At 38.0% G+C, this 26745-nt stretch overlaps 1 long non-coding RNA gene across 1 annotated transcript; it reads right to left on the reverse strand.

Annotated features, from left to right (window-relative positions):
- Positions 1–14898: 14898 nt before the first annotated feature.
- LOC127874076 (uncharacterized) lies at positions 14899–23982 on the reverse strand. Its single transcript, XR_008046612.1, has 3 exons — positions 23918–23982; positions 19891–19962; positions 14899–15341 (listed from the first exon to the last, which is right to left on the reverse strand). It is a non-coding gene; the product is annotated as an uncharacterized LOC127874076 (long non-coding RNA).
- Positions 23983–26745: the final 2763 nt, after the last annotated feature.

Below are 26745 nucleotides of genomic sequence, written 5' to 3' on the forward strand. Positions count from 1 at the left end.
CCACAGTTGGTACGCACTTAATATCCCTGTTGGTATACACCGTTCCCCAGTTGGCACACATTGCAGTTCCACAGTTGGTACGCACAGAATTTCCCGGTTTGCGTGTAAAATTGTCGTTGATTTATTACCACATTTATCACAATGTTTATGTCAAATTCGTGTTTTGGGATAGAAACTTGACTGTTCTTAATCGCTTTCAGCTTTCAAAAGTATCTGAAAATGGTGGTTCCCGGTTGGTAGGTTTAGAACACATTTCCTCGGTTGGAAGGTTGTGCAAGTATGTGTGTGTGTGTGTGTGTGTGTGTGTGTGTGTGTGTGTGTGTGTGTGTGTGTGTGTGTGCGTGTGCGCGCGCGCGTGTGTGCGTGTTTGTGCGTGTGTGTGTTTTCACTTGTAAGTCGCATATTCACCGCATGAAATTTGTGTTATTATAGTCAAACCACACATTAGTGTAAGTAGATAAACATTATACTACGGGAGTTCACATCATATGTGTCCTCACATGGCTTATTGTGAGTTTATTTTTACACCATCGAAAAATATATCGTTTGTTAATATTTAAAACGCAGTTTTCTATCGAAACATTCAAATCACACATTTATGGCCGCGTCATGCGAAAATGTGTCTTATGGCGTTTCGGCTAGCGTAGCTAAAGCCCAGCCTGTGCATTTGCGGAGATAAGAGGTAAGAGGCGATACTGTCCGCTATAAAATTACTCAATCAATGTTTTATGGTCCCATTATGTATCTCCTGACCAGACTGAGAGATGCGCAGGCTGAGTGGGCTATAGCTTTGATGGGCGCATATGGCATTAGACCCATTTTCACATGACGCGGGTCTTTTTAAATCTCGTTGCGAGTTGTAAATGGCATATTTTAGCACAATGCATTTCGATATAAAATTGAATTTCGAAAAGCAAATACAGCAAACTGGCAAATAAAACTAGCCTATTCAGATCTTCAGGAATAATTTCCAGAAGTGCTGACCGAATACTCAAACATTGTGGTTGGATAATTCAACGATTTTCTCTTGACTTGACATCATACTATTTCGGTAGTTTTGATTCTCACCTTGAAAGCAAAACTGTGTTTATCGATAGTCAATTATGTTTTCAGACCCTGAATTGTGCGAGATGGCTTTTAAAGCGTAATTGTAACTGGGCCACAATTTGTTTTTATGTGTCGTTTGCACATGCAGAGAGTAGTCCGGAATTCCGTACATTGAACAGTGATGCATCCTTTACGCTGCGCACAGACACAGTGATTCAGCCAAATTTCAGGGAAAATTTCTTTCGAATCAGCCTTAAAATTTTCGAATGTATTCATTCGTGCCTGCTGGCGTTATGTAAGGTCATTTAAGGTGAAAAGCTGGGTAAAACAGCTATGTCGAAAAAGCGCACGAGTGTTCTATACCGATGTTTAGGTATTAAGAGACTGGTTGACACCGCGTAAACTACTAGGGTAACCAGTAATGCATCAACATTACAGTAAGGGTACACAGCGCTGTCATTATGACTACCTATTTCGTTAACCCATTTATGCATAGTGGACTCTCCCATCCTTCCAAATGGGATCAATTTATTTCCAAAATAAGGGATGTCTAGTATATTTATTTCTATATTTAGAATATTTCTTACAGAAATTCCTTTAAGCAAACATCGCAGACCCTGATGATGCGGCGTCTCATCTGGGTCTACGCTGTTTGCCAAGGCCTTTTTTCTAGACGCTAGGCAAAAATGGGTTAATAAAAACTACTGCTCGCAGATTTATTTTTTTATTTATTTTCATCAATTATCTTATTGTATATTTTGAATTTTATATAGTGTCAAAAAAGTTTTGTAAAGAGAATTCCATCATGAAATTATATTCTTAGTGTGATAGGTATTCGATATTCCTACAATATTCATTTAATATGATGGCGATTGCAAATTTTATTTTATATTAATGGTTCTCATCATACCATTTTCATCATATTTTAATGGTTTTAGAACGTCAACAAAGAGACATGCTGATGTTATTTTGTCTAAGTTATCTCTATAACATAAATATGGAGATAAACAGTTCACACACATCTCGTTTTATATAAGCATTGGCAGTTTATTCGGACAGCCGTTATGCTTTATACGCGTACATCTTTTGATCGATCAAAAAGTGGGCATCGAACGGTTGGTGATGACTGACCTCGGAAACAAGGAGAGTTCAGACCGGTGGGAACCGAAAATGTCTGAATGACGCTCCTGTGATTTGATTTCAACCTAGAGGATCTTTATTATGCAGAATTGTTAATTATTGCACAGTGAATTCGCTGAAAGAAGAATCGAGTTTATGCCGCCGGATTTAAATTCTGATATATGTACAGGTGCCCTGTCTGTTTTCTGTCCGATGTCTGCACAGACTTTGCCTGATACCTAGATAATAACTGAACATTGATCAGTGCCTTTCCTGGCATTAGATGCCAACACGATCTTATTCGAAATCGGGCGATGTTTTATCGTATAAAACCTTCACCCGATTTACCCTTTCCCACTCAGAAGCAAATTAAAATGCCGATGTGCAAACAGGCTAACAGAATAAAACCAAAGTAACTCGCAGTCTGTTAAGGTTTTATGCTGTTTGCTGCTTATCAGTATCTAAGGGTTGGAAATGAAGCCTTTAAATTTGAATATATTAAGAAAGGTCTTTAATTTAACTTTCTATGGGACTACACATGCGTCAAAATACGTTCCTAAGTGGTAAAGGGTTAAATATGTACCACCACTTCATCTGTTGAGTTGTTCTAATGTCGTGTTGCAACTTTATGTGATGTGATCAGGTGATATGGTAAGGTGTGAAACTTAATTGTTTAGACCATTAATTGATTGTCGGGAAATTGAATTGGATGGATGTGTAGTTAACCTGATAAGGTAAATATGAAGTTGTGTTACGCATGCTGTATCGTGTGCTTGTGAAACAGATACGTTTTTATAATGTGTTTTACTTAATTGAAAATAATAAATAATGAAGATGTAAAACTAGTTGAAACAAAATAATTTTAGGTGACTAATTTACCGCTCCAAGTATTAAAAAAACATGTAGATATTAATGAAAAGAAGCATAACCTTAATACAAATTTATGTTTTTTGTTATCCCCATGAAAAAGATAGTTATTAAACAATTCACATGTGCACCTAAAAGCTTAATGTGTATGTGTACTTTAACGGATCGTTTGAACTTTCTGCAATGTCAATTATCGTTAACGGGGGGTTTTCGCGCTGCAACTTATTTGGAATAAATATAGCACATTGTCAGTTGGAACTCTAATAAACTTTAATAAATAGATTTGGACAAAAATATTGGGGACAAATTCTTTGTCTGTGTCCAATATACGTGGTAGTGGTATCTCTAACATGTTTGCTCAACAGCTATCCGTGCATTGGGATAAGGGCATGAACTCTACATGGGTTGCGATACACCATGGCCAACCGCTGAAGGTCACCTATACCAGACTGAAGTATGGACCGTCATCTCTGCCATTGCTGTGAATACAAAGATAAGTTATATCATTTTTAAAGGTCAAATATGACGTTATACAGGTATGCTTCATGAGATTATTTTGATGTGCGATTGTCGTTGACTATCTGTGGTAAGCAGTACTGCTGTTGGTAAGCAGACAGTTAATACTGTCCATTGGACTTGATTTGTAGAGCTAGGACGTTTTAACAATTTTGGCGCTCAAACTCGGTCAAGGCTCCTCAGTTTACAGCGAGGGACACACTTTTTTTGCCCGCAAAAGTAAACACACTGACGTGGGTCGATGGTGCGAAAGCGAGTCCGAGTCAGCGTCAACAGTATTAAAACGCCTTAGCTCTGAAAATCAAGTTTAATCGATAGCGTGTTCGTTCTGTTTTCCAACAGCAATACTGTTTACCAAAGGCAGTAAGTAAGCAGTATAACGTTAACTTTGACCTTTTCTTGCAAATGGACGTATCATATTTTTTCGGCATAGCTGTATTAAGCCAGCTTTTCACCTGACCTGACCTTTGTAAGTGTCCAATAAAATTCAAATAAAATTTCCCGCGGCTAAGTACGAATGAATACACTTCATTTGTTACGTTGGCTGATTTGAGTATACCACCAGAACATTGGAAACATATCCGCGTCTTTGTAACACTGTTTTACAGGCATGAAACAATTTTATCTCTTATGAAAAGGCTCAATGGATAGAACAGTTTTACACACAATTCTCGACATAAATACAGTTTGTGCGTGCGCCTTTTATTTTCACAGAATTACCAGCGCAAAAGCGTTTATACTTAAAGGCTATGTTCTCATATTCCTGTCAACATGTTAACATGTAAAAGTATAAAGAGCAGTGGAAGCGAGGCCTCACTTTAATGCATTGCATTTCAACCCGCGAGGTATCGGGTCAATTCGCGGCCAGTGTGTGAATGTCAGAGTTTATAACAGTTCATCACCGGAGTTCGCGGCCAGTAAAATAATCGTTATATACAGTAATAAAGACGCTATCCGTGAACTAGGTGACCTGGAATTTTCTATAGACCAGAAATATGTTAAATGAAGATATTCAGCTATATAATTATGGTATGTCAATAATAGATTCTTAATGTGTTTTCAACAATACAATGATAAATATTATTTTTGATTAATTTAACAATTATTATTCCACCATATTGACTAATGTATAAAGCATGAGCGCGATGATTCTCGATACTGTTAATAATCGAATCAAATAGCAATGCCCGACAAACCATTAAAACAGGTTTGTTCGAAGAAAGCGCCTATAAATACGGATACTTCGCGTGTGGCCGGTTGACTCATATGTTTTAATTTCACTTCCATTCTTCTTTTGGTTTTCTGTTTTGTATCTATAGGTTTATGACCAGCAATATGTAATAATGTAAAATAAGCCGCGAAAACTCCGCGTAACATCCCGTACTGCGTGTGATGCAGCTAAGAACTGCACAGCAAAAGACATTCGTTATCCTTGATCTCATTCATTGAACTATCAACGCCGTATATCTTTTGTAAAGATATTTCTTGCTTCTATATATGATAATACGTGTTTTTTTTAATTTATCTGTTTTCTTATTTTAATGGTTACTCATGTATGTTTTTGTTTAGCTGTACACTTTACGTAATCTTGTCATCGCCGGAAACACGTTCATTATGTAAACACGTAAAGATCACAAATGTTGGGAGAACTTTAAAGGGACTGTCAACCACGACCCCGAAGAAAAGAAAAGTTGTGAAATACCGTATTTTTTTACAATCATTAGTTTATATTTATTAAAATATCACGACTGGTATATAACATTACTTGAAAAAAATGGTTAAGTTGTAATATTTTCAGTATGTTCGGTAATAAATTTTACTGGGTATGTCTACCAGGTAACTACCAGTTAACTATAAATAATGCCAGTAGATTGGTCATCATCGTCACGTGGTAAACCCAGTAATGCAAATTGTGCATGCGTTGTGAATTGTATATATTATATATATAAAATGACCAATCTACTTGCTTTATTTAAAGTGTGTATATCGTTATGGCACATATTTTCGCGATGTACTTTCGATTTCACATCGCGAAATTTTATTACCGAATATACTGAAAATATGAACTTTTTTCAAGTAATGTAATATACCAGTCGTGATATTTTAATCAATATAACTTAATGATCTTTTAGTTGAAATTTATCTAACGTAATTGATTAAATCATATATCTCGTTTTATATTAATGAGAAAACATATTTACTTTCATAATAGTTATACTTCGTTCACCCTGACACTGTGTGGGAGTGGGAAATATATTCTTGGTATAGTTCATCTATAAAGTATAGAGAAGACAGTAATGGTTCTGCGCGTAAAATGAACGCGTTTCTAGTTTTTGCATGTATATGCGGTGTAAATACATTGATCTGCTTTTCAATGTGCGTATTCGGCAGGGGTAAGATTTGGTGAAGGAGAAAAAAGCGCTCATCGTTGGTTTTTGTTTTTAAATTATTTTAGGTCAGTTTCCAGTTCGTGTCAGATGGGACCCTAACACGATCCGGTTTCACTGCTGGAGAAGTATGGCGCAACGTTTACGGATGCCATGAAGATTCCTCAATTTAGCCGTTCCGTGGAGGTTGAACATTGTTGCATATTAAATAAATTGTAGCGACTGACACATATTTTTTATATTTATGTGTAAGAAACCCCGTTTAATACAAACACACATGCCTTATTTGTCCATGTATAATTACAATTTATAACAAAATACATTTTGTTATATTAACAAGGAACATAATGATGATTTGCAAGATGATGAAGATGGTGATGGTATTTGTCGAAATGGTGACGATGCTGGTGTTTTGGTGGATATTGTGATGGTTGTGATGCTGGTGTTTGTGATGTAGGCGGTGCTGATGGCGGTGAATGTGATGGTTGTGGTGATGATGATCGTGATGGTGTTTGTGATGATTTTGATGGTGGTGGTGATGGTGGTTACGGTGATGGTAATGGTGGTGATGATTGTGGTGTTGGTGATGGTGTTGATAGTGGAGGTGGTGGTGATGATAGTGGTGATGGTGTTTGTGATGACGGTGGTGGTGATGATGGAGGTAGTGATTGTGATAGAGGTGGTGATGTTTGTGGTGAAGGTGATAGTGGTAATGGTGATTGTGATGGTGGTGGTGATGGTGGGGAAGATAGTAATGGTTATGGTGGTGGTGTTTGTGATGATTACGATGTTGGTAGTGATGGTTAGGTGATTGTGGTCGTGATAATGATGGTAATGGTGGTGAATGGGGCGATGTTGGTAGTGATGGAAGTGGTGAGTGGTGATAGTGGTGATGATGGTGGTAATGGTGGTGTTGGTGGTGGTGCTTGTGATGGTGGTGGTTATGGTGGTGTTGGAAATGGTAATGGTGGTGATGATGGAGGTTATTTGTCGTGTTGTTGCTGATTGTTGGGGTGGCTCTGGCGGTGGAATTGGTTGTGGTGATTGAGATATAGGTGGTGATTGTGATGGTGTCGGTGGTGATTCAAGTTTTTAGGCAGATGGTGGTTGTGATGGGGGTGATAGTGATTGGAATGATGGTGGTGGTGTGGGTGATGATGACGATGATGACGATTTTGGTGGCGTCGGTGGTAATTGTGATGGTTATGTTGACGGTGATGGAAATGGTTGTGATGGTGGTGTTGATATTGATGGAGGTTGGGGTAGTGCTGAAAGTGATTGTGGTGGTATTGGTGATTGTGAAGATGATGGTGGTGGTGATGGATCTTGTTGTGATGGTGATGGTGGTGTTGAAGGTGGTGGTGGTGAGCATACCATGGTGATAGTCATTGAAGTGGTGGCATTGGTGATGGTGGTGGTGATGGAAGTTGGTTTGGTGGTGATGATGGTGACAATGGTGATGGTGGTGCTGATGGTGCTGGTGCTTGTGGTGGCGGTGCTTGTGATGTTAGTTTTGGTGGTGGTGGCGATAGAGATGATGATGGTGGTGTGGGTAATGGTGGTGGTGATGGTGTTGAGGTAGATAATGGTGGTTATGGTGGTGGTGATAGTGGTGGTGATGATGGGGATAGTGGTGATGATGGTGGTGGTGATAGACAGTTTGTTGATGGTGGTGATGATGGTTATGGTGATGGTGGTATTATTGGAGATGGTCCTTGTGATGGTGGTGGTGGTCGTGATGATGGTAAATTGGTGTCGGTGTTGGTGATTGTGATGATTTGGTGACGGTTGTGATTATTGTGATGCTGATGGTGGTTTTGTTCATTATAGTGATGTTGATGATGGTCATTGTGGAAGTGATGGTGGTGGTGGTGGTACTGGTGATGATGGTTGTTGTGATGGTGGTGCTGATGGCGGTGATGGTGTTGATGATTGTGGTCGTTTTGATGGTAGTGGTGGTGGTAGTTGTTTTGGTGATGATGATGGTTTTGGTGATTGTTGTACTTATGGTTGTGGTGATAGTGGTGGTATCGGGGGTGATGATTGTATTGGTGACATAGACGTAGTAATGGTGGTGGTGATGGTTGTGGTCGTTTTGATGGTAGAAGTGGTGGTGATAGTGGTTGTGATCGTGGCTGTGGAGGTGGTGATGATGGTGGAGGTAATGTTGGTGGTGTTAATAGTGAAATTGATGGTGATGGTGGTGGGTTAGTGACGGTTTCGGTGATTATGATGGTGGAAGTGATATTGATGGTGATGCGGGTAATGGTAGTGATTTGGTGACGGCGGTGATAAGTGTGATGCTGATGGTGGTAGTGTTAGTTATAGTGATGTTGATGATTGTCATTGTTGTGGTGATGGTGGTGGTTTTGTAGTGGTGATGGTGATGTTCGTGATCGTTCTGATGGTAGTAAACTTATCCATTTTCGAACTCATCCAAGATATCATTGAGACCAATCTTCTGACCAAATTTCATGAAGATTGGACAATAAATGTGGCCTCTAGAGTGTTCACAAGGTTTTACTATAGCCATATAAGGAGAAATGCCCCGCCCCTTGGCAGCCATGTTTTTCAAGCAAACGTAACCATTTTTGAACTCATCTAAGATATCATTGAGACCAATCTTCCGATCAAATTTCATGAAGATTGGACAATAAATGTGGCCTCTAGAGTGTTAAAAAGGTTTTACTATAGCCATATAAGGAAAACTGCCCCGTCCCCTGGCAGCCATGTTTTTTCACCGATCTGGACCATTTTCGAACTTGTCCGAGATATCAATGAAACCAATGTTTTGACCAAGTTTCATGATGATTGGGCAAAAATTGTGACTTCTAGAGTGTTCACAAGGTTTCTCTATAGCCATATAAGAAATACTGCCCCGCCCCCCTGGCGGCCATGTTTTTCAACGGACGGGAACCATTTTTGAACTCAACCAACATATCATTTAGACAAACATTTTGACAAAGTTACATGAAGATTGGGCATCAAATGTGACTTCAACAGTGTTCACAAGGTTTTTCTTTTTTTTTGACCTAGTGACCTAGTTTTTGACCCAGCATGACCCAGTTTCGAACTCACTCGAGGTATCAATGTGACAAATGTTCTGACCAAATTTCATGAAGATCAAACAATAAATGTGGCCTCTAGAGTGTTCACAAGGCAAAATGTTAAAGACGGACGACGCACGATGGACACAAAGCGATCACAAAAGCTCACCATGAGTACATTGTGCTCAGATGAGCTAATAACAACAAGAGCTGTCACCCTATAAACGCTTGATAGAAGTTATGAGTTTTTTTCGAAACCTAAATCCAGATTTTGAAACCTTAACGCGGACCCCAAGTTCAAGGTCACAGGGGTCAAAATTTGTGTGTGTATGGAAAGGCCTTGTCCATATACACATGCATGCCAAATATGAAATTGCTATCTGAAGCGACATAGAAGTTATGAGCATTTTTCGAAACCTAAACACAAAGTGTGACAGACAGACGGACAGACAGTCTGATCACTATGTGCCCTCCTTCGGGGGCATAAAAATAACACAAATAATGATTTAACGATATAATATTTATTATCAGTATTGAATAAAACTTTATTGAATTTTTAACATGCCTGGAAGGAATTTAATTCACAATCGATCATTATTCCCAATTACCAGACAATGTGCAGCGTCCAACCCCCATGCGCCTCAGGGAAAGGTCAAGGGCACAATTCAAGGTTTAACATTTGGTTTCCACTCAAGCTAACATTTAACTCATATGTCGGGCTGATGTAAAAAAATATTTTGGAGCAGCTATGGGTTGAGATTTTGAATCTCAGGATAATTTCGGTAGAAAAATTGCAGTTTGCCGGTTATCGATGTCGGGCCAACATCGGGCCGTATTACAGGGCCAGGTCATATAACAATAGCACTTTTAACATAACACTATTGATTTCTTATTTTTCAACGCCTCAAGATACAAACTTGAAATTGCATGTGTTGTTGTTTAAGATAATTTTCTACATTTTATTGAAATCATTCAACCATGACGGTTCTCGACAAAGCAAGGGTGTGGGTTCCTCATGCTGCATCAGCAAATCGAAGATGTGTACATACTTGATTTTCTTTCGAATAATATTCTCATCTAAGAACAAACTAAAACCATTTTACTTTTAAGAGTAGACGAGTGTAGTTGGTCTATCGCTAAAGAAGCAATGCATTTAACATCAGCTATTTTACAGTGTCATCTAATGGCAACTAGAGCTTTGTCACTGACGTGACGAATACCCCCACATGCCGCATTGACACAGAATATTTAGCATGTTGTCTTCACAAAAAACAGTGGTACCATGCTCAATGTTTAAAAAGCACTAAGTGACCCCTTGACCTAGTTTTTGACACGGCATGGCCCATGTTTGAACTTGGCCTTAAGATCATCTAGATAAAACTTCTGACCAAGTTTGGTGAAGATCGGATAAAACTTCGTTTGTGGAGGTATAATTATTTTTCGCCCGTAAGAAGAATAGTAGCGACAAGTAAAGTTTTAGCTCAAACAAGTATTTAAAAAAAATGTCATTCATTATTGCTGATAAACTGCACATATAACCCAACAAAGTGGGGCAATGTAGTTGTCCGTCTGAATGTACGTCTCTATTCATGTGTTTTCAACTCCTCTTTAATTACTGTTTGAACTTCGCTCAAGCTTTCCCTATACATCTTTATAATTATATTTTGTATTTTTGTACGACAAAAGATGATATTTAAACATACAGGTTGATGCATCTTGTATTCATTACTATTATCTGTGTTCATTTGGTTATTAATGTGTAATTTTAAGTAAATAACGCAAAACATTATACTAACATAATTTGTTTTAATATTCTGTATATGTTTGCAAAATAGTGAAAACAAATAAAAATAAATAAATACATGTTCATTTTATTTATTCGTTTTATAACTTGAATATCATACCCATTATAAATCATGTGTGCACACAAAATAATTCCTCATATTTTCTGTTAGTCAACAGCAGTTTCAGTTCATTTACAGAAAGTTCATGCTTTCTAGTAAAACTAAGGGCAGCAATAAAACTATTTCTCTTGCTTGACAAATAAAGTTATACCAAACATGGTTAGAATAGGTTGTCACAATAATTGTATTCCAATGATATTTTGCTAAACTTACAAAGCTCAAAACATCAATTGGGAATTTACTTGATTTTTGGCATTGGGAATATGACCTAACTACCGCTATAAAATCAGACCATAATTTATACACCTTTGACAGTATTGGCAAATATGCCTAGAATTGCATGTAAGAAAATGGAACAAGTTGTTACACTTATAACAAGAGCACCGCCTTGCGGGTGCAGACTGCTCATCTATTTTTCCTTTTAAAGGTGTAGGGACCTATCTCAATTTCAATCACAAAGGATGGAGGGGTGGAGTGGAGAGGGGTGTATAGTGTGGGGGTGCAAAAAAAAAAAAAAATTGGGGGGGGGGGGAGGGGGTGATTCTTGGGTGGGATGGTTGGACGGTATTTTAAAAATAAAATAATAAAAATAAATATTTGTGTTTTTAACCATGTTTGAAAAAAAACAAGAGATGTGTTTGTCATAAACACAATGCCCCCTATTGCGCTGCTTTGAATTATTTTTTTTTTACCTTTGACCTGACAGGATGACCTTGACCTTGAACTTCCAACACTCAAAATGTGCAGCTTCATGAGAAGGCCGCTTTGAAATATAATTTTTTTGACATTTGACCTTGAAGGATGACCTTGACCTTGAAGGATGACCTTGAATTTCCACCACTCAAAATGTGCAGCTTCATGATAACGCCGCTTTGAAATTATTATTTTTTTGACCTTTGACCTTGAAGGATGACCTTGACCTTGAAGAATGACCTTGAACTTCCAACACTCACAATGTGCAGCTTTATGAGAACCCCGCTGTGATTTTTTTTACCTTTGACCTTGAAGGATGACCTTGACCTTGAAGGATGACCTTGACCTTCCACCACTCGAAATAACCAGCTTCATAAGAACGCCGCTTTAAATTTAAAAAAAAAATAATTTTGACCTTGAAGGATGACCTTGACCTTCCACCACTCAAAATGTGCAGCTTCATGATAACGCCGCTTTGATTTTTATGTCCCCCACTATAGTACATATTGTTTTTGCCCTGTCTGTTGGCCTGTTGGTTGGTTGGTTGGTTTGCGCCAACTTTAACATTTTGCAATAACTTTTGCTATATTGAAGATAGCAACTTGATATTTGGCATGCATGTGTATCTCATGAAGCTGCACATTTTGAGTGGTGAAAGGTCAAATATATGTGGCCAAAATCGCTCATTTTATAAATACTTTTGCAATATTGAAGATAGCAACTTGATATTTAGCATGCATGTGTATCTCATGGAGCTATAGTATAGTGTGAAGAAAAAAAATAGGGGGGGGATTGGGGGGGGAGGGATTCGGGGGGGGGGGGGGGGGGGATGGCTTGGATGGAGTCAATTGTGGTATGTCAGGTAAGAGAAGTTTTGTCAAAGTATCAATCGAATCTAATCATAAATAAAGAAGTTATGGCATTTTTAGCAAAATTTAATAATTTGACCTTGAGAGTCAAGGTCATTCAAAGGTCAAGGTAAAATTCAACTTGCCAGGTACAGTAACCTCATGATAGCATGAAAGTATTTAAAGTTTAATAGCAATAGCCTTGATACTTTAGAAGTAAAGTGAATCTAAACACAAAATGTTACCATATATTCAAAGTTACTAAGTCAAAAAAGGGCCATAATTCCGTAAAAATGACAACCAGAGTTATGCAACTTGTCCTTGACTGTCCCCTTATGATAGTTTGAGAGTGTTCCAAGTATGAAAGCAATATCTATGATACTTTAGGGGTAAAGTGGACCAAAACACAAAACTTAACCAACTTTTCAAGTAAAAAGGGCCCATAATTCCGTAAAAATGCCAGTCAGAGTTACATAACTTTGCCTGCACAGTCCCCTTACGATAATTAGTAAGTGCTGCAAGTATGAAATCAATGGCTTTGATAATTTAGGAAATAAGTGGACCTAAACACAAAACTTAACAAAATTTTCAATTTTCTAAGTATAAAAAGGGCACATAATTCCGTCAAAATGCCAGTCATAGTTACATAACTTTTCCTGCACAGTCTCCTTACGATAGTTAGTAAGTGTTGCAAGTATGAAAGCAATGGCTTTGATACCTTTGGAAAAAAGTGGACCTAAACACAAAACTTAACCAAATTTTCAATTTTCTAAGTATAAAAAGGGCACATAATTCCGTCAAAATGCCAGTCATAGTTACATAACTTTTCCTGCACAGTCTCCTTACGATAGTTAGTAAGTGTTGCAAGTATGAAAGCAATGGCTTTGATACTTAAGGAAACAAGATGTGTTTGTGAAACACTATGTCCCCGTATATGACGTTTGATCTTGAAGGATGAACTTGACCTTGACCCTTCACCACTCAAAATGTGCAGCTCCATAAGATACACATGCAAGTCAAATATAAAATTGCTAGCTTCAATATTGCAGAAGTGACATTACATGAGCAATATTGACCAATATATTTGACCTTGAAGGATGACCTTGACCTTTCACCACTCAAAATGTGCAGCACCATGAGATACACATGCATGCCAAATATCAAGTTGCTATCTTCAATATTGCATAAGTACTCATCAAATGAGCGATTTTGGCCACATATATTTGACCTCTGACCTTGAAGGATGACCTTGACCTTTCACCACTCAAAATGTGCAGCACCATGAGATACACATGCATGCCAAATATCAAGTTGCTATCTTGAATATTGAAATATTGCAAAAGTGTACATTAAATGAGCGATTTTGACCCATATATTTGACCTTGAAGGATGACCTTGACCGTGACTTCACCACTCAAAATGTGCAGCTCCATGAGATACATATGCATGCCAAAAATCAAGTTGCTATCTTCAATATTGCAAAAGTTATTGCAAATGTTAAAGGTGGCGCAAACCAACAAACCAACAGACAGGGCAAAAACAATATGTCCCCCACTACTATAGTGGACCTAAACACAAAACTTAACCAAAATTTTCAATTTTCTTAGTATAAAAAGGGCACATAATTCTGTCAAAATGCAAGCCAGAATTATCTTACTTTGCCTGCCCAGTCCCCTCATGATAGTAAGTAAGTGTACCAAGTTTGAATGCAATAGCATTGATACTTTATGAGTATCCTAAACGCAAAACTTAACCGGACGCCGACTCTGACGCCAAGGTGATGACAATAGTTCTTTTTTTTTTCCAAAAAATAGATGAGCTAAAAATGAGTTCAGTTTCAAACCATTGGGCATTAATTAGAAGTTTTTAGAGTTGAAAAAGACTTGAGTTTGAATTTTGTACGCTGAGTAAAAGCTGTGTAAAACTTTTCTTGACATATCTGTATGTACAATCACACAGTCTAACTGACAGATGGGCAGACATGCATAGTGATAATAGATTCCCTATATATACTCCCTTAACCTTGTATTTGGGTCATAAAAATAAATAAAATACTGTCACTGTTCCTCCCTAATGTCACTGTTCCTCCCTACCTTCACTTTATGAAACTGAAAATGTAACTAAACAGTCATACATACTGGCATACGATGTCTTAGATAAACAAAGGGTATTATCAAACTTGGTTACAAGTGCAATAAATAAGTAACCATGTTCTGTTGTCCAGTAAAACACTAGAGATGAAAGGGTATCAATGTGACACTGTCCCCATGTCCAGTAAAACACTAGTGATGTAAGGGTATCAATGTTACACTGTCCAGTAAAACACTAGTGATGAAAGGGCATCGATATTTCACTGTCCAGTAAAACACTAGTGATGAAAGGGCATCAATATTTCACTGTCCAGTAAAACACTAGTGATGAAAGGGCATCGATATTTCACTGTCCAGTAAAACACTAGTGATGAAAGGGCATCAATATTTCACTGTCCAGTAAAACACTAGTGATGAAAGGGCATCGATATTTCACTGTCCAGTAAAACACTAGTGATGAAAGGGCATCAATATTTCACTGTCCAGTAAAAGCACTAGTGATGAAAGGGCATCAATATTTCACTGTCCAGTAAAACACTAGTGATAAAAGGGCATCAATGTTACACTGTCCAGTAAACACTAGTGATGAAAGGGCATCAATGTTACACTGTCCAGTAAAACAGTAGTGATGAAAGGACATCAATGTTCCACTGTCCAGTAAACACTAGAGGTGAAAGGGCATTAATTTGAGTCTGTTAGAGTCAACAGGATGCAGCAAGGTGACTCCACATGCCAGCAGGAGTTCTACATACAGAGGCCAGCATGTGTGGTCCAGCTCAAGGTATGGGTCGTTGGGATTGTCAATACACCTCGAAATCAACATCTGAAATGAAATACATACACTGGTTAGCAAAACTTGGGAGTGGAAAGGTTAATATGACAAGAAGTGTATTCTTTTATGCCGAACAGCAACAGGACAGAATAAAAACAAACTGCAGTTTACGTCTGAAATGCCCACAAGATGAGCCACTAGGAAACACTGTTTGACATTTATGAAAACAAATTTAATATTGCAAAGCACACCAAGTCATCATGAGAAAGGCTCGAAATGAAATATCTTAACATAAGTATTAGAGCAATTCTACTGCAAACACGCATATGTCTATATTGAATGATGTTTACCATTATTTAAAGGGCAATATTTGGCCTGTAACTGTAAGTGTTCCCTTGAGTTCACAAACAACAATTGTTAAAGACTTTATATGATAGAAGTTATGAACTAAGTAAGAGAATAGGACAGACATAAATGAACCAGAATTGTGTTCATTAATCAAGCATGCCCTCGCATGTCACTTTTGTCTCGATATAGTTCTTTTGTCAAACACAATATGTTCATGGCAAATTTGATTTTCAACTTCTTAGTGTGACCTTGACCTTTGAGGTTACGAAAAAAAAAAATACATGCGACACCCAGTCTCATAAATTGTCTTAAAATTGAATGAAGCCTAATTTGACCTTTGACATCTCAGTGTGACATTGAGGTTGTACACACAAAAATGCGGAGTCCTCCTGTTTATCCTTAAATAGCATCTAATCATAAATGACAAAATTACAGTCATAATAAGCTGTTTAATACCAAACTTTTATCTTTGAAGTGTGACCTTGACTTTTCAGATCGGGAGACAAGTGTAACAGGCTACACATCATTTTGTGATGAATGGCATTGTGCAAGTTTATTTTATAATACATCAATATATGGCAAAATTATGGCTGAGTCAAGCTGTTTCATAGTTAAATTTTACTTTTGATCTTTAATTGTGATCTTGACCTTTACGGTTGGGAGATACTTGTTACCTGCAACACGTTTTCTTATCATGTTTGTTGTCTTATGATGTTTTACTTTTGTGCCAAGGTTTTTCAAAACCTTTCAATATATCGCAAACATATGGCTGAGACAAGAAGTTTCCATCTGTTTTACTGCCAAAGTAAACCTAAACCAATAAGTGTGACCTTGAACTTTGAAGTAGGCAGAATTGTGCTACATGCAACAGGCCGTCTTATGATTATGGATATGTGTACAAAGTGAAATCAAAATTCAACAACATATGGCAAAGATGAGGCTGAGACAGAACATTTCGCACAGACACACAGAAAGACAAACACACTGCTACATGGCGCGGTCAAGGAAAGGGGGGATAACATATTGAACTTCGAAAAAAAATTACACACAAATAATAAACACAAAGAAACTGATTTGTTAATGAATAACACTGTAGTCAAACAGGAGTAACTGAGTCAATTAATGAGATTTGTCTCACATGTTACATTAGCTTAATTTATGATGAGAGATTGGTAATCCGGTTTTGCTATTAGTTGACATCTATTTCTATAACACACCTGACCTACATTCCAACTTGACCCAGATAATGTCAACATAAACATTCTGATCAAGTTTCATTAAGATTTAGTCATATATGTGGCCTCTAGAGTGGTAACACGTTTTTTCTTGATTTGACTTGGTGACCTTGAATTTGACCCACAAGACCCAGGTTCGAACACTGACCAATTTTTATCAAGATTGGATAAAAAAATGTGGCTTCTTGTGTGGTTACAAAATAAAAGTTGACAATGAACCACACACACCACATGACCCCTTACAATAGACGATAGAACATGTACAAATAGTTGCTTTTGTTTCCATCTTGTTGAGATTTATATTTACTTAATCATTTATCTTTGTATGGCAGAATTATTACTAAGATATAAATCTTTTGATCAACAGCTAAATGTACGCACAAAAAGATCTAGGTAATATGTGTGCCTTGTCATCATACAATTAATGGTATAAGTGACTTATGCCTTCAAAACATCATATAAATGACCTTAACATTTTAGGCCAGTTTAATGAAACTATGTCGAAGGGTATAAGAGATATGAAAAGGACACTTATAAATTACAGGCAGCAGGTCCTCTCTTACCTAGACCAGTATTTATAAGAGGACCAGGTCCTCTCTTACCTGGACCTGTGTTTTCAAGGGCAGCAGACCCTCTCTTACCTGGTTCAGTGTTTTCAAGGGGACCAGGTCCTCCCTTACCTGGACCCGTGTTTTCAAGGGCAGCAGATTCTCTCTTACCTGGACCAGTGTTGTCAAGGTCAGCAGATCCTCTCTTACCTGGACGAGTGTTTTCAAGGGGAGCAGGTCCTCTCTTACCTGGGCCAGTGTTTTCAAGGGCAGCAGATCCTCTCTCACCTGGTTCAGTGTTTTCAAGGGAACCAGGTTCTTAGTTACCTGGACCAGTGTTTTCAAGGGCAGGAGGTCCTCTCTTACCTGGACCAGTGTTTTCAAGGGCAGAACATCTTCTTGCCTGGACCAGTGTTTTCAAGGGCAGCAGATTCTCTCTTACCTGTACCAGTGTTTTCAAGGGCAGGAGGTCCTCTCTTACCTGGACCAGTGTTGAGAAGGGCAGCAGATCCTCTCTAACCTGGACCAGTATTTATAAGGGGACCAGGTCCTCTATACCTGGACCAGTGTTTTCAAGGGGACCAGGTCCTTTCTTGCATGGACCAGTGTTTTCAAGGGCAGCAGATTCTCCCTTACCTGGACCAGTATTTATAAGGGGACCAGGTCCTCTCTTACATGGACCAGTATTTATAAGGGGACAAGGTCCTCTCTTACCTGGACCAGTGTTTTCAAGGGGACCAGGTCTTTTCTTGCCTGAACCAGTGTTTTCAAGGGATGCAGGCCCTTTCTTACATGGACCAGTGTTTTTAAGGGCAGCAGATCCTCTTTAACCTGGACCAGTGTTTTCAAGGTCAGCAGATCCTCTTTAACCTGGTTCAGTGTTTCCAAGGGCAGCAGATCCTCTCTAACCTTGGCCAGTGTTTTCAAGGGCAGCAAACCTTCTTTTACCTGGACGAGTGTTTTTCAAGGGCAGCAGATCCTCTCTTACCTTGACAAGTGTTTTCAAGGGCAGCAGATCCTCACTTACCTTGACAAGTGTTTTCAAGGGCAGCATATCCTCTCTTACCTTGACCACTGTTTTCAAAGGCAGCATATCCTCTCTTACCATGACCAGTGTTTTCAAGGGCAGCATATCCTCTCTTACCTGGACCAATGTTTTCAAGGGCAGCAGATCCTCTCTTACCTGGACCAATGTTTTCAAGGGCATCAGATCCTCTCTACCTTGACAAGTGTTTTCAAGGGCAGCAGACCCTCTCTTACCATGACCAGTGTTTTCAAGGGCAGCAGATCCTCTCTTACCTGGACGAGTGTTTTCAAGGGCATCAGATCCTCTCTTACCTGGACCAGTGTTTTCAAGGGCATCAGATCCTCTCTTACCTTGACAAGTGTTTTCAAGGGCAGCAGACCCTCTCTTACCATGACCAGTGTTTTCAAGGGCAGCATATCATCTCTTACCTGGACGAGTGTTTTCAAGGGCATCAGATCCTCTCTTACCTGGACCAGTGTTTTCAAGGGCATCAGATCCTCTCTTACCTTGACAAGTGTTTTCAAGGGCAGCAGACCCTCTCTTACCATGACCAGTGTTTTTCAAGGGCAGCAGATCCTCTCTTACCTTGACAAGTGTTTTCAAGGGCAGCATATCCTCTCTTACCTGGACCAGTGTTTTCAAGGGCAGCAGATCCTCTTTTACCTGGACCAATGTTTTCAAGGGCAGCAGATCCTCTCTTACCTGGACGAGTGTTTTCAAGGGCATCAGATCCTCTCTTACCTGGACCAGTGTTTTCAAGGGCAGCAGATCCTCACTTACCTTGACCAGTGTTCTCAAGGGCAGCAGATCCTCTCTTACCTGGACCAATGTTTTCAAGGGCAGCAGACCCTCTCTTACCTGGACAAGTGTTTTCAAGGGCAGCATATCCTCTCTTACCTGGACCAGTGTTTTCAAGGGGACCAGGTCCTCTCTTACCTGGGCCAGTGTTTTCAAAGGGCAGCAAATCCTCTCACCTGGAGGAGTATTTTCAAGGGGACCAGGTCCTCTCTTACTGGGACCAGTGTTTTCAAGGGGACCAGATCTTTTCTTACTTTGACCAGTGTTTTCAAGGGGAGCAGACCCTCTCTTACCTGGACCAGTGTTTTAAAGCAGAACAGGTCCTCTCTTACATGGACCACTTTTTAACAAAAGCAGCAGATCCTCTCTTACCTGGACCAGTGTTGTCAAGGAGACCAGGTCCTCTCTAACCTGGACCAGTGTTTTCAAGGGGACCAAGTCTTCTCTTACCTTGACCAGTGTTTTCATGGGGACCAGATCCTCTCTTACCTTGACCAGTGTTTTCAAAGAGAGCAGACCCTTTCTTACCTGGACCAGTGTTTTAAAGCAGAACAGGTCCTCTCTTACCTGGACCAGTGTATTCAAGCAGAACAGGTCCTCTCTTACTTGGTCTAGTGTTTTAAGCAGACCAATTCCTCTCTTACCTGGACCAGTGTTTTCAAGGGCAGCAGGTTCTCTCTTCGGGTCAGTTGTCTGCCATTCACTGTTTCTACTGTCTGAAACAAAGGGGATAATAATTGGCATTGCAAATTGCATAAGTGACATTATTTATCCATCAACAGTATATTTATATACATGAACTATATTTTTTTCATAATTATTGTCTTGACAATTTGATGTCAAAAAGATCTTGACTATTTCTTAAATAGGTCTCAAATACTGTGAAACCATTATTATTCGTCAGACATTAATTTTCGTCTTTTTCGTCCTTCGGTCGATGGACGAAATCAAGATCCTAACGAACAATCATGTCCCATATTTGAAACAAATAAGACTGAATTACCGTAGGCATGAGGCATTTAAATCCAGCATAATCCACGCATATACACAGGGCTCAAATTAACACTCTCACAATGCGAGAAAAAAAAGATTGCAAGGTAAGTTATATGCCACTAGTATTTTTTGCAAGTAAAGAAATGGTGAAAAAAAACGATTGATATTGCTAAATGCATACGACGGCATGAACGCTAAACCGTAGGTCAATTTTTTAATGTCCGAAGCGCTCACCTTGTTTGTAGACTGGTATACTTATAGTACTAATACGGATGGTATTGATACAAAGAACATGAAACAGTCGACTAATGACTATTCACACTCAAGTTAAATCCGGTTTTGACGCAAAGGGGTGTTTATTATACAGTGTACTGACAACTGACATTTCCCGTAAAACACGAATGCAATAAGGCTGTATCGAATGCGTCGATTCGTTTAGGTACAATAGTGTTGATTAGCGCTAATTGTTAACAACTTTATTACCCATTGTGTGTATTGTGTTTTTCAGGGGTGTTGCAGATTATACAGCCAACACCCGGCGAATCCGGATTAAAGACAATACTATTAAACGCAATTAAAATATGATGATGTGTGATCAACACCTAACTGAAATATATTCTACGCTTTTATTACAAATTAATAAAGAACATATTGATTTGTGTTTGGTTGTCCGTGATTGTAATTGAAAAAGACTAATTGGCAATTGGCTTTGTTGTTTAAAACACTCGTTAACGGTTATTCAGTCCCACTTATCCGCTGATCATAACAAAGAACGTGTTAATGACATAAAATAATAAGGGACAGTTACTATCACCTGAAATAACAGACTTGTTAATTGGCATATGCCAAACAAGGCCCACCTCCCGAAAGTGACTACCAAGTGTCACCTCTCTTTCCCCAGCACGATTTTTTGCGCAAACATTACAAACAAATCGGACGCTTTTTTTTCAAAACCAGAAATGGACGAATTTAAGTGCTGACGAAATAGTCATTTTTTTAAAAAGGACGAAATTTCGTACTGACGAAAATAAATGGTTTCACAGTAGATGGCCAATGTCCTTCTCCAGTTCTTTATAAATACATGTACTTAAAAGGGGCCTTTTCATGTTTTGGTGAATTGACAAAATAAAAACAAGAGGGCCTGAAAGGCCCAAGTCGCTCACCTGAGATAACAAGATATTATTGGGACAAATCTTCTGACCAAGTTTCATGAAGATCAGAAAATAATGTGGCCTCTAGAGTGTTAACAAGGTTTTACTATAGCCATATAAGGAAAATGCCCCGCCCCCTTGCAGCCATGTTTTTCAACCAACTGGCATCATTTTTGAACTCTTCCAAGATATTATAGGCATGAATCTTCTGACCAAGTTTCATGAAGATCGGACAATAAATGTGGCCTCTAGAGTGTTAACAAGATTATACTATAGCCATAAAAGGAAAAATGTCCCGCCCCTTTGAAGCCATGTTTTTCAAGCAAACATAATAATTTTGAAACTCATCCGAGATATCATTGAGACCAATCTTCTGACCAAATTTCATGAAGATTGGCAAATAAAAGTGGCCTCTAGAGTTAACAAGGTTTGACTATAGCCATATAAGGAATAAGAGCTGTCAGAGGACAGTGCGCTCAACTATTCGAGTGCTTGACAGTATAACGTAAGCCATTATGGGGAGGGGGGGGGGAGGGGGTGTAATGTGTGTGGTCCTTTAATAGATGATCATTCAAAAATAAGAAAAAAAAAAAAAAGTTGGGGGGGGGGGGGGATTCTGGGGTGGGGCATGGGAGATGGTTTGGGTGAAGTGCATTGTGGTATGTCAGGTTAAGTGTTGTTTTGTCAAAGTATGAATCAAATATAATCGTAAATAAAGAAGTTATGGTAATTTAAGCAAAATGCTCAATTATCTAAGTATAAAAGGGGCCATAATTCTGTCAAAATGCTTGATACAGTTGTCTGCTCTTGTTAAGAGATTGGGATCATGTTGGTTAAGAAGTATGCAAAATATGAAAGCAATATTTTAAAGGACATAGAAAACATTTGAGGTCGTACGCAAACTTAAACATAGATTTATCAATAATATGCATATAAGTATAAAAGGGGCAATAATTCTGTCAAAATGCTTGATACAGTTGTCTGCTCTTGTTTATAGATTGGGGTCATGATGGTAAAGAAGTATGCAAAATATAGAAGCAATATGTCAAAGGACATATTTTGGGAAGTACGCAAACTTTAACATTTGCACGCTAACGGCAACACTAACGGGAACGCCGACGCCGGGCTGAGTAGGATAGCTCCACTATATATTTCATATATAATAGTCAAGCTAAAAATGCCCCATCCCTTGGCAGCCATGTTGTTCAAGCAAACGTAACCATTTTCGAACTCATCCAAGATATCATTGAGACCAATCTTCTGACCAAATTTCATAAAGATTGGACAATAAATGTGACCTCTAGAGAGTTAACATGGCAATGTTGATGTCGCACAACGGACGACGGACAAAAGGCCATCACAAAAGCTCACTATGAGCACGTTGTGCTCTGGTGAGCTAAAAAGTTGTTTCAGATTAGCAAATTTTCGTAGTTCTGATATTTGTGAGGAAACAGTAATACTGAACATTCACCATGCTCTGAAATATCCCTTATATGCATCTTTTGACGATTTAAAACCTGAATATTATAAAGCAATGCAACGCTAAACGATTGAATAATTTGGACAGTTTTGTTGTTGTTGTTATTTTTTGACAGGATTGAGGATTGCTTATATAAAGTATAAAATACATCCTTCATTGTGTGAGCTTAGATAGCCGAATGGTCTAAGTGGTAGACTTTTACTCTAGGACCCAGGGGTCAGTGGTTCGAGCCCTGTTGAGGGTTACTGTTTTTTTCCTTTTAAAAATTTTATTCTTGATTTTTTACTGGAGCTTTTAGATCCAATGTTTACATTTATCAATATAAAGCATATAATGACAAACTTCAATACATGCCAAAATCTGTGAAAATGCCCCTTAAAATGTAGTATACATGCATATGGAAAATTGCACAGGCCTCATACTATGAAGACAAAATGTCCAACAAAGAACCCTGAAGACCCTGGAATGCTCACCCGAGAAACTGTAGCCCAGTAGTATAATACTTGAGACCCCTGGTTTGGTGGTAGCTTTTGACAAAAGTATAATATGATCATGGCATAGCTGGACTCTTTGCTTATGATTATTCTGTGCTTAACTACATTGTTATAGACTTTGAGTGAACAATCTCTTCTCTAGATGTTAAGAGTGAGCGTACACAGCCATACTAGGGCTAAGAACATTGGTTGTTGCTGGCTCAGGTACACAGCCATACTAGGGCTAAGAACATTGGTTGTTGCTGGCTCAGGTACACAGCCATACTAGGGCTAAGAACATTGGTTGTTGCTGGCTCAGGTACACAGTCATACTAGGGCTAAGAACATTGGTTGTTGCTGGCTCAGGTACTTCTTAAAAGACCCAAGGTACTCTTAAATATAGTACAATTTACCCCCGGGTACGGAACATACACTTTAAGGCACCCTGTGATACTCAAGGGTACATTTTAGTATATTTGCCTAACCCAGGTACTTTGAAGTATACTTGAAGAGTACGAGGGTACTTTAAGTAGTACCTGAGCTGAAAATTACCAATCCAGCAATGCTAGCACACCTTTCTTTTCACTTTGCTGAACGTAGCCTCATCTGGCAATGGAAAAATTCTTGTCAAGAAATTCGTTCTGAAAAAAAAAATAAAAAAAATTGACAATTAATAAGAATTTGTTAGTTTAAAAGGTTTATATCATTTGTTTTAATTGATTATCTTAGTTAGGACATTACTATATGAGAGTAACAGAAAATGCATCAAGATTTGTCTTCTACAAGTTACAACAAGAGATTGCCAAGCAATATTGTCCCCTAAAAGGTGAAACTCCACCATTGTCAGTAATTTTTTAATTTTTATTTGTTGCCATAGCAACCAGAATTCTTGACGTAGGAACAAAATGAATGACGTGCATAATCTCCATATTGCCATCTATCTATGTTTCAAGTTTCATGAAAAAAATATGAAGAACTTTAAAAGTTATCACAGGATCCAGACAAGTGTGTGACAGACAGACTGACAGAGCGCAAACCATAAGTCCCCTCCGGTTTCACGGGTAGGGGATAATAACAAAGGGCATTGAGAATTGAGTTAGAAGCTACACATTTAATGATGATTGACCTTTATGTGAAGGTATAAAAAAAATAGTATCTTCATACATTACATACATAAAACAATGTCAACTGCAATAGAATTCATAAATATAAAACGAATCTACCATTTGTTTTCTACGTTCGTTGTTAATCTTTCCCAATGTGTCACATTTCTTCTGTATTCGGTCACACACTCTGAAAACAAAACATTAAAGGTATGCAACAAAATATACATACCCCCAGTAAATCCTTTCAAGAAAGTGTGTGTGGGGAGGGGGGCACTCCTAAAAATTATGTACAATATAAAGTAAATCTTTTACAGACTTAAGGAGATATGCAATTCATGACCTTGAACTTTAACCAAGAAGCATGGTATTTGTCAGCAACTGATTGTCTGGTAATGGTGAATTATATTTCAAAGTTATATCAAAATCATCCAAGGTATGTTAGCAATAGAGGAAACAAAAATGTATTAACTTAAAGCTTGAATTGTGACCTTAACCTATCCAACTAGGAGCATGGGAGTTGCAAGCTACACATTGTCTGATCATTGGCAATAATGATCCGAAATGATATTAAAATTCTTCCAGGCATGTTTAAGTTACAAAGCTGGCACTGAAAATGTGACCTTGATTAGTAACCTTGACCTTTTATCTGAAAAAAAATCAAAATAGTTTTGAAAGGACCACTCAAATCTGAAAGGTAACAAATATGACAGTGTTTTACATTCAGACACTGCTTATGATAAAACTGTGACATTTCATTACAATTGGTAAGACATTTGTATGTTGCATTATGACCAAAATTGATAGTACACTTCATTCCTTAATACATGATAAACATAAAAGACTCATACTTTAAAAACCATATCTGGTGTTATTGATGATAAACATTGTTAACCCTTTGCATGCTGGGAAATTTGTCGTCTGCTAAAATGTCATCTGCTGAATTTTTAAATTAGCATTTTCTTCGATTTTTTCAAAGAATACTATCAGAATAGCAAACAGTTTGGATCCTGATCCTGTCTCATCTGGATCCAAACTGTTTGCAAAGGCCTTCAAAATTCGGTTCCCGCACTGAAAGGGTTAATGAATTTCATAAATTCAAAGGTTTTCCATTTTTCAGAAGTAACATGCCCATCACATCATAAATTGATTTGTGGGATATGCCTGTATTTGACGCCCAATTGAGACTGATATGAATATGTGACATGTATAAATTATGTAACACCATGAGCGCCCATTGGAAACTGTTTTTATTTTTAATAATAATAACCAATATTAAGTAAATATACATTTAGATTAAATACAACATGTACAAACTATTTTTTTTCTGAAAATTTGGCAAACGTGAAAAGACATTTCTGTGAAATACCTACTAACAGTTGTCAGCATTTAAATAATTCATTTCTTATAGCAGTGATTTTAGCAAAGTGTCAAACAAGTGAGACAAATCTCTCACTCTTATGAAAACTTTGGGACACAAACTAATAAACTTCAAATTAGGTAATGTTTCACTCTTTTGAGTATAAAACAAATAAGACACAGTATACAACTCTTTTATATTTCACAAGCATACTCAAGCCACCTGTACTTGTTTGTGTTAAAATTCAACTAAAACTTTGGAAATCTTGTTGATTTTTTGTTCATGAAATGTACATGGCACTGTTACTTTTTAATTGTCTGTTAAAGAACAATAAATTGTCATCAATAATAAATTTTGTTGATATGGGTGCAGACAAATTTGCAATCACAAATGTTTTTGCGGAACAGACAATGCCATCTTTGAAAATAGTGACTACTCTTCAATACGGAGAAATGTCTTCAATAAACTATGTTTCCAACTGGCTTAGATGGTCAATACAGCGAAATATCTTGAATGCATTATGTTTCCAACTGGCTTAGATGGTCAATATAGTGAAATATCGCGAATAAATTATGCTTCGAATTGGCTTAGATGGTCAATACAGAGAAATATCTCGAATACATTATGCTTCCAACTGGCTAAGATGGTATGCCATAGTTTATTAACCATTAAGAGAGCATATCTAAGTTGGAAGTTTATTACTATCTGTAAACCTGATTGATGTCCCAAATATTTTCTGCATTTCTGATTTGTACTTCGAACTGTGGTGTTTCACATGGATCCCAAACTGAAAAATAATTAAGAAAATATACTATATAGTGGTTTGTATATACCCAAAGTGATGCATACTTATCTCTTATAGTGGTCTGTATATTCCCAAAGTGATGCATACTTACTACTCTCTATAGTGGTCTGTATATACCCAAAGTGATGCATACT

Source organism: Dreissena polymorpha, chromosome 3 (assembly GCF_020536995.1).
Source record: "Dreissena polymorpha isolate Duluth1 chromosome 3, UMN_Dpol_1.0, whole genome shotgun sequence".
Lineage (NCBI taxonomy): Eukaryota > Metazoa > Mollusca > Bivalvia > Myida > Dreissenidae > Dreissena > Dreissena polymorpha.